Here is a 10,095-nt window from a genome sequence, read left to right on the forward strand (position 1 = left end):
TAGGATAGGATAGGATAGAGGATAGGATAGGATACAGGATAGGATAGGATTGGATAGAGAATAGGTTGGGATAGAGGATAGGATAGGATAGAGGATAGGATAGGATAGAGAATAGGATAAGATAGATGATATTATAGGAAAGAGGATAGGATATGATAGAGGATACGATATTATAGAGGATAGGATAGGATAGAGGATCGGTTAGGATAGAGGATAGGATAGGATAGAGGATAGGATAGGATAGAGGATAGGATAGGATATAGGATAGGATAGGATAGAGGATAGGATAGGATAGAGGATACTATATAGGATTGGATAGGATAGAGAATAGGATGGGATAGAGGATAGGATAGTATAGAGGAAAGGATAGGATAGAGGATAGGATAGGATAGGATAGAGGATAGGACAGGATAGAGGATAGGATAGGATAGAGGATAGGATAGGATAGAGGATACGATATACGATTGGATAGGATAGAGAATAGGATACGATAGAGGATAGTATAGGTTTGGATAGAGAATAGGATCGGATAGAGGATAGGATAGGATAGAGGATAGGATAGGATAGAGGATAGGATAGGATAGAGGATAGGATAGGATAGAGGATAGGATAGGATAGATGATATTATAGGAAAGAGGATAGGATATGACAGAGGATACGATATTATAGAGGATAGTATACGATAGAGGATAGGATAGGATAGGATAGAGAATAGGATACGATAGAGGATACGATAGGATTGGATAGAGAATAGGATGGGATAGAGGATAGGATAGGATAGAGGATCGGATAGGATAGAGGATAGGATAGGATAGAGGATACTATATAGGATTGGATAGGATAGAGAATAGGATGGGATAGAGGATAGGATAGTATAGAGGAAAGGATAGGATAGAGGATAGGATAGGATAGGATAGAGGATAGGACAGGATAGAGGATAGGATAGGATAGAGGATAGGATCGGATAGAGAATAGGATAGGATAGATGATATTATAGGAAAGAGAATAGGATATGATAGAGGATACGATATTATAGAGGATAGGATAGGATAGAGGATCGGATAGGATAGAGGATAGGATAGGATAGAGGATAGGATAGGATAGAGGATAGGATAGGATAGAGAATAGGATAGAGTATAGGTTATAGGATTGGATAGGGTAGAGGATAGGATACGACAGAGGATAGGGTAGGATTGAGGATAGGATAGGAAAGAGGATAGGATAGGATAGAGGATAGGATAGGATAGGGGATAGGATAGGTTAGGGGATAGGATAGGATAGAGGATAGGATAGGATAGACGATAGGATTGGATAAGAGGATAGGATAGGATAAAGGATAGGATAGGATAGCGGAAAGGATAGGATAGAGGATAGGATAGGATAGAGGATAGGATAGGATAAAGGATAGGATAGGATAGAGGATAGGATAGGATACAGGATAGGATAGGATAGAGGATAGGATAGGATAGAGGATACGATATCGGATTGGATAGTATAGAGAATAGGATACGATAGAGGATAGTATAGGATTGGATAGAGAATAGGATCGGATAGAGGATAGGATAGGATAGAGGATAGGATAGGATAGAGGATAGGATAGGATAGGATAGGATAGGATAGGATAGAGGATAGGATAGGATACAGGATAGGATAGGATTGGATAGAGAATAGGTTGGGATAGAGGATAGGATAGGATAGAGTATAGGATAGGATAGAGAATAAGATAAGATAGATGATATTATAGGAAAGAGGATAGGATATGATAGAGGATACGATATTATAGAGGATAGGATAGGATAGAGGATCGGTTAGGATAGAGGATAGGATAGGATAGAGGATAGGATAGGATAGAGGATAGGATAGGATATAGGATAGGATAGGATAGAGGATAGGATAGGATAGAGGATACTATATAGGATTGGATAGGATAGAGAATAGGATGGGATAGAGGATAGGATAGGATAGAGGATAGGATAGGATAGAGGTTAGGATAGGATAGAGTATAGGTTATAGGATTGGATAGGGTAGGATTGAGGATAGCATAGGAAAGAGGATAGGATAGGATAGAGGATAGGATAGGATAGAGGATAGGATAGGATAGAGGATAGGATAGGTTAGGGGATAGGATAGGATAGAGGATAGGATAGGATAGAGGATACGATAGGATAAGGGGATAGGTTAGGATAGAGGATAGGATAGGATAGCGGAAAGGATAGGATAGAGGAGAGGATAGGATAGAGGATAGGATATGATAGAGGATACGATATTATAGAGGATAGGATAGGATAGAGGATAGGATAGGATAGAGGATAGGATAGGATAGAGGATAGGATAGGTTAGGGGATAGGATAGGATAGAGGATAGGATAGGATAGACGATAGGATTGGATAAGAGGATAGGATAGGATAAAGGATAGGATAGGATAGCGGAAAGGATAGGATAGCGGAAAGGATAGGATAGGATAGAGGATAGGATAGGATAAAGGATAGGATAGGATAGAGGATAGGATAGGATACAGGATAGGATAGGATAGAGGATAGGATAGGATAGAGGATAGGATAGGATAGAGGATCGGTTAGGATAGAGGATAGGATAGGATAGAGGATAGGATAGGATAGAGGATAGGATAGGATAGAGGATCGGATAGGATAGAAGTTACGATATAGGATTGGATAGGATAGAGAATAGGATACGATAGAGGATAGGATAGGATTGGATAGAGAATAGGATGGGATAGAGGATTGGATAGGGTAGAGGATAGGATAGGATAGAGAATGGGATAGGATAGATGATATTATAGAAAAGAGAATAGGATATGATAGAGGATACGATATTATAGAGGATAGGATAGGATAGAGGATCGGATAGGATAGAGGATAGGATAGGATAGAGGATAGGATAGGATAGAGGATAGGATAGGATAGAGGATAGGATAGGATAGAGAATAGGATAAGATAGATGATATTATAGGAAAGAGGATAGGATATGATAGAGGATGCGATATTATAGAGGATAGGATAGGATAGAGGATCGGTTAGGATAGAGGATAGGATAGGATAGAGGATAGGATAGGATAGAGGATAGGATAGGATATAGGATAGGATAGGATAGAGGATAGGATAGGATAGAGGATACTATATAGGATTGGATAGGATAGAGAATAGGATGGGATAGAGGATAGGATAGTATAGAGGAAAGGATAGGATAGAGGATAGGATAGGATAGAGGATAGGATAGGATATAGGATAGGATAGGATAGAGGATAGGATAGGATAGAGGATACTATATAGGATTGGATAGGATAGAGAATAGGATGGGATAGAGGATAGGATAGGATAGAGGATAGGATAGGATAGAGGAGAGGATAGGATAGAGGATAGGATATGATAGAGGATACGATATTATAGAGGATAGGATAGGATAGAGGATAGGATAGGATAGAGGATAGGATAGGATAGAGGATAGGATAGGTTAGGGGATAGGATAGGATAGAGGATAGGATAGGATAGACGATAGGATTGGATAAGAGGATAGGATAGGATAAAGGATAGGATAGGATAGCGGAAAGGATAGGATAGCGGAAAGGATAGGATAGGATAGAGGATAGGATAGGATAAAGGATAGGATAGGATAGAGGATAGGATAGGATACAGGATAGGATAGGATAGAGGATAGGATAGGATAGAGGATAGGATAGGATAGAGGATCGGTTAGGATAGAGGATAGGATAGGATAGAGGATAGGATAGGATAGAGGATAGGATAGGATAGAGGATCGGATAGGATAGAAGATACGATATAGGATTGGATAGGATAGAGAATAGGATACGATAGAGGATAGGATAGGATTGGATAGAGAATAGGATGGGATAGAGGATTGGATAGGGTAGAGGATAGGATAGGATAGAGAATGGGATAGGATAGATGATATTATAGAAAAGAGAATAGGATATGATAGAGGATACGATATTATAGAGGATAGGATAGGATAGAGGATCGGATAGGATAGAGGATAGGATAGGATAGAGGATAGGATAGGATAGAGGATAGGATAGGATAGAGGATACGATATAGGATTGGATAGGATAGAGAATAGGATACGATAGAGGATAGGATAGGATTGGATAGAGAATAGGATGGGATAGAGGATTGGATAGGGTAGAGGATAGGATAGGATAGAGAATGGGATAGGATAGATGATATTATAGAAAAGAGAATAGGATATGATAGAGGATACGATATTATAGAGGATAGGATAGGATAGAGGATCGGATAGGATAGAGGATAGGATTGGATAGAGGATAGGATAGGATAGAGGATAGGATAGGATAGAGGATAGGATAGGATAGAGAATAGGATAAGATAGATGATATTATAGGAAAGAGGATAGGATATGATAGAGGATACGATATTATAGAGGATAGGATAGGATAGAGGATCGGTTAGGATAGAGGATAGGATAGGATAGAGGATAGGATAGGATAGAGGATAGGATAGGATATAGGATAGGATAGGATAGAGGATAGGATAGGATAGAGGATACTATATAGGATTGGATAGGATAGAGAATAGGATGGGATAGAGGATAGGATAGTATAGAGGAAAGGATAGGATAGAGGATAGGATAGGATAGAGGATAGGATAGGATATAGGATAGGATAGGATAGAGGATAGGATAGGATAGAGGATACTATATAGGATTGGATAGGATAGAGAATAGGATGGGATAGAGGATAGGATAGGATAGAGGATAGGATAGGATAGAGGAGAGGATAGGATAGAGGATAGGATATGATAGAGGATACGATATTATAGAGGATAGGATAGGATAGAGGATAGGATAGGATAGAGGATAGGATAGGATAGAGGATAGGATAGGTTAGGGGATAGGATAGGATAGAGGATAGGATAGGATAGACGATAGGATTGGATAAGAGGATAGGATAGGATAAAGGATAGGATAGGATAGCGGAAAGGATAGGATAGCGGAAAGGATAGGATAGGATAGAGGATAGGATAGGATAAAGGATAGGATAGGATAGAGGATAGGATAGGATACAGGATAGGATAGGATAGAGGATAGGATAGGATAGAGGATAGGATAGGATAGAGGATCGGTTAGGATAGAGGATAGGATAGGATAGAGGATAGGATAGGATAGAGGATAGGATAGGATAGAGGATCGGATAGGATAGAAGATACGAAATAGGATTGGATAGGATAGAGAATAGGATACGATAGAGGATAGGATAGGATTGGATAGAGAATAGGATGGGATAGAGGATTGGATAGGGTAGAGGATAGGATAGGATAGAGAATGGGATAGGATAGATGATATTATAGAAAAGAGAATAGGATATGATAGAGGATACGATATTATAGAGGATAGGATAGGATAGAGGATCGGATAGGATAGAGGATAGGATAGGATAGAGGATAGGATAGGATAGAGGATAGGATAGGATAGAGGATAGGATAGGATAGAGGATAGGATAGGATAGAGGATAGGATAGGATAGAGGATAGGATAGGATAGAGGATAGGATAGGATAGAGTATAGGTTATAGGATTGGATAGGGTAGGATTGAGGATAGGATAGGAAAGAGGATAGGATAGGATAGAGGATAGGATAGGATAGAGGATAGGATAGGTTAGGGGATAGGATAGGATAGAGGATAGGATAGGATAGAGGATAGGATAGGATAAGAGGATAGGTTAGGATAGAGGATAGGATAGGATAGCGGAAAGGATAGGATAGAGGATAGGATAGGATAGAGGATAGGATAGGATAATGGATAGGATAGGATAGAGGATAGGATAGGATACAGGATAGGATAGGATAGAGGATAGGATAGGATAGAGGATAGGATAGGATAGAGGATAGGATAGGATAGAGGAGAGGATAGGATAGAGTATAGAATAGGATAAAGGATAGGATAGGATAGAGGATAGGATAGGATAGAGGATTGGATAGGATACAGGATAGGATAGGATAGAGGATAGGATAGGATAGAGGATACGATATACGATTGGATAGGATAGAGAATAGGATACGATAGAGGATAGTATAGGGTTGGATAGAGAATAGGATGGGATAGAGGATAGGATAGGATAGAGGATAGGATAGGATAGAGAATAGGATAGGATAGATGATATTATAGGAAAGAGAATAGGATATGATAGAGGATACGATATTATAGAGGATAGGATAGGATAGAGGATCGGATAGGATAGAGGATAGGATAGGATAGACGATAGGATAGGATAGAGGATAGGATAGGGTAGAGGACAGGATAGAGGATAGGATAGGGGATTGGATAGGATAGAAGATAGGAGACGATAGTGGATAGGATAGGATAGAGGATAGGATAGGATAGAGAATAGGATAGGATACAGGATAGGATAGGATAGAGGATAGGATAGGATAGAGGATAGGATAGGATAGAGGATAGGATAGGATACAGGATACGATAGGATAGAGGATAGGATAGCATAGAGGTTACGATAGAGGATAGGATAGGATAGAGGATAGGATAGGTTAGGGGATAGGATAGGATAGAGGATAGGATAGGATAGAGGATAGGATAGGATACAGGATAGCATAGGATAGAGGATAGGATAGGATAGAGGATAGGATAGGATAGAGGATAGGATAGGATAGAGGATAGGATAGGATACAGGATAGGATACAGGATAGGATAGGATACAGGATAGGATACAGGATAGGATAGGATACAGGATAGGATAGGATAGAGGATACGATATAGGATTGGATAGGATAGAGAATAGGATACGATAGTGGATAGGATAGGATTGGGTAGAGAATAGGATGGGATAGAGGATAGCATAGGATAGAGTATAGGATAGGATAGAGAATAGGATAGGATAGATGATATGATAGGAAAGAGGATAGGATATGATAGAGGATACGATATTATAGCCGATCGGATAGGATAGAGGATCGGATAGGATAGAGGATTGGATAGGATAGAGGATAGGATAGGATAGAGGATAGGATAGGATAAGAGGATAGGATAGGATAGAGGATAGGATAGGATATAGGATAGGATCGGATAGAGGATAGGATAGGATAGGATAGGATAGAGGATAGGATAGGATACAGGATAGGATAGGATAGAGGATAGGATAGGATAGAGGATAGGATAGGATAGAGGATAGGATAGGATATAGGATAGGATAGGATAGAGGATAGGATAGGATAGAGGATACTATATAGGATTGGATAGGATAGAGAATAGGATGGGATAGAGGATAGGATAGTATAGAGGAAAGGATAGGATACAGGATAGGATACAGGATAGGATAGGATACAGGATAGGATACAGGATAGGATAGGATACAGGATAGGATAGGATAGAGGATACGATATAGGATTGGATAGGATAGAGGATAGGATAGGATAGAGGATAGGATAGGATAAAGGATAGGATAGGATAGAGGATAGGATAGGATACAGGATAGGATAGGATAGAGGATAGGATAGGATAGAGGATACGATATCGGATTGGATAGTATAGAGAATAGGATACGATAGAGGATAGTATAGGATTGGATAGAGAATAGGATCGGATAGAGGATAGGATAGGATAGAGGATAGGATAGGATAGAGGATAGGATAGGATAGGATAGGATAGGATAGGATAGAGGATAGGATAGGATACAGGATAGGATAGGATTGGATAGAGAATAGGTTGGGATAGAGGATAGGATAGGATAGAGGATAGGATAGGATAGAGAATAAGATAAGATAGATGATATTATAGGAAAGAGGATAGGATATGATAGAGGATACGATATTATAGAGGATAGGATAGGATAGAGGATCGGTTAGGATAGAGGATAGGATAGGATAGAGGATAGGATAGGATAGAGGATAGGATAGGATATAGGATAGGATAGGATAGAGGATAGGATAGGATAGAGGATACTATATAGGATTGGATAGGATAGAGAATAGGATGGGATAGAGGATAGGATAGGATAGAGGATAGGATAGGATAGAGGATAGGATAGGATAGAGGTTAGGATAGGATAGAGTATAGGTTATAGGATTGGATAGGGTAGGATTGAGGATAGCATAGGAAAGAGGATAGGATAGGATAGAGGATAGGATAGGATAGAGGATAGGATAGGATAGAGGATAGGATAGGTTAGGGGATAGGATAGGATAGAGGATAGGATAGGATAGAGGATACGATAGGATAAGGGGATAGGTTAGGATAGAGGATAGGATAGGATAGCGGAAAGGATAGGATAGAGGAGAGGATAGGATAGAGGATAGGATATGATAGAGGATACGATATTATAGAGGATAGGATAGGATAGAGGATAGGATAGGATAGAGGATAGGATAGGATAGAGGATAGGATAAGTTAGGGGATAGGATAGGATAGAGGATAGGATAGGATAGACGATAGGATTGGATAAGAGGATAGGATAGGATAAAGGATAGGATAGGATAGCGGAAAGGATAGGATAGCGGAAAGGATAGGATAGGATAGAGGATAGGATAGGATAAAGGATAGGATAGGATAGAGGATAGGATAGGATACAGGATAGGATAGGATAGAGGATAGGATAGGATAGAGGATAGGATAGGATAGAGGATCGGTTAGGATAGAGGATAGGATAGGATAGAGGATAGGATAGGATAGAGGATAGGATAGGATAGAGGATAGGATAGGATAGAGGATCGGATAGGATAGAAGATACGATATAGGATTGGATAGGATAGAGAATAGGATACGATAGAGGATAGGATAGGATTGGATAGAGAATAGGATGGGATAGAGGATTGGATAGGGTAGAGGATAGGATAGGATAGAGAATGGGATAGGATAGATGATATTATAGAAAAGAGAATAGGATATGATAGAGGATACGATATTATAGAGGATAGGATAGGATAGAGGATCGGATAGGATAGAGGATAGGATAGGATAGAGGATAGGATAGGATAGAGGATAGGATAGGATAGAGGATAGGATAGGATAGAGGATAGGATAGGATAGAGGATAGGATAGGATAGAGGATAGGATAGGATAGAGTATAGGTTATAGGATTGGATAGGGTAGGATTGAGGATAGGATAGGAAAGAGGATAGGATAGGATAGAGGATAGGATAGGATAGAGGATAGGATAGGTTAGGGGATAGGATAGGATAGAGGATAGGATAGGATAGAGGATAGGATAGGATAAGAGGATAGGTTAGGATAGAGGATAGGATAGGATAGCGGAAAGGATAGGATAGAGGATAGGATAGGATAGAGGATAGGATAGGATAATGGATAGGATAGGATAGAGGATAGGATAGGATACAGGATAGGATAGGATAGAGGATAGGATAGGATAGAGGATAGGATAGGATAGAGGATAGGATAGGATAGAGGAGAGGATAGGATAGAGTATAGAATAGGATAAAGGATAGGATAGGATAGAGGATAGGATAGGATAGAGGATTGGATAGGATACAGGATAGGATAGGATAGAGGATAGGATAGGATAGAGGATACGATATACGATTGGATAGGATAGAGAATAGGATACGATAGAGGATAGGATAGGATAGAGGATAGGATAGGATAGAGGATAATATAGGATAGAGGATAGGATAGGATAGAGGATACGATATAGGATTTAATAGGATAGAGGATAGGATACGATAAAGGATAGGATAGGATAGAGGATAGGATATAGGATTGGATAGGATAGCGGATAGGATAGGATAGGGGATTGGATAGGATAGAGAATAGGATATAGGATTGGATAGGATAGAGGATAGAATAGGATAGAGGATAGGATAGGATAGAGGATAGGATATGATACAGGATAGGATAGGATAGAGGATAGGATAGGATAGAGGATAGGATAGGATACAGAATAGGATAGGATAGAGGATAGGATATGATAGAGGATAGGATAGGATAGAGGATAGGATAGGATAGAGAATAGGATAGGATAAAGGATAGGATAGGATAGAGGATAGGATAGGATAGAGGATAGGATAGGATAGAGGATGGGATAGGATAGAGGATAGGATACGATAGAGGATAAGGATAGGATAGAGGATAGGATAG

Source organism: Halictus rubicundus, unplaced genomic scaffold, assembly GCF_050948215.1.
Source record: "Halictus rubicundus isolate RS-2024b unplaced genomic scaffold, iyHalRubi1_principal scaffold0053, whole genome shotgun sequence".
NCBI lineage: Eukaryota > Metazoa > Arthropoda > Insecta > Hymenoptera > Halictidae > Halictus > Halictus rubicundus.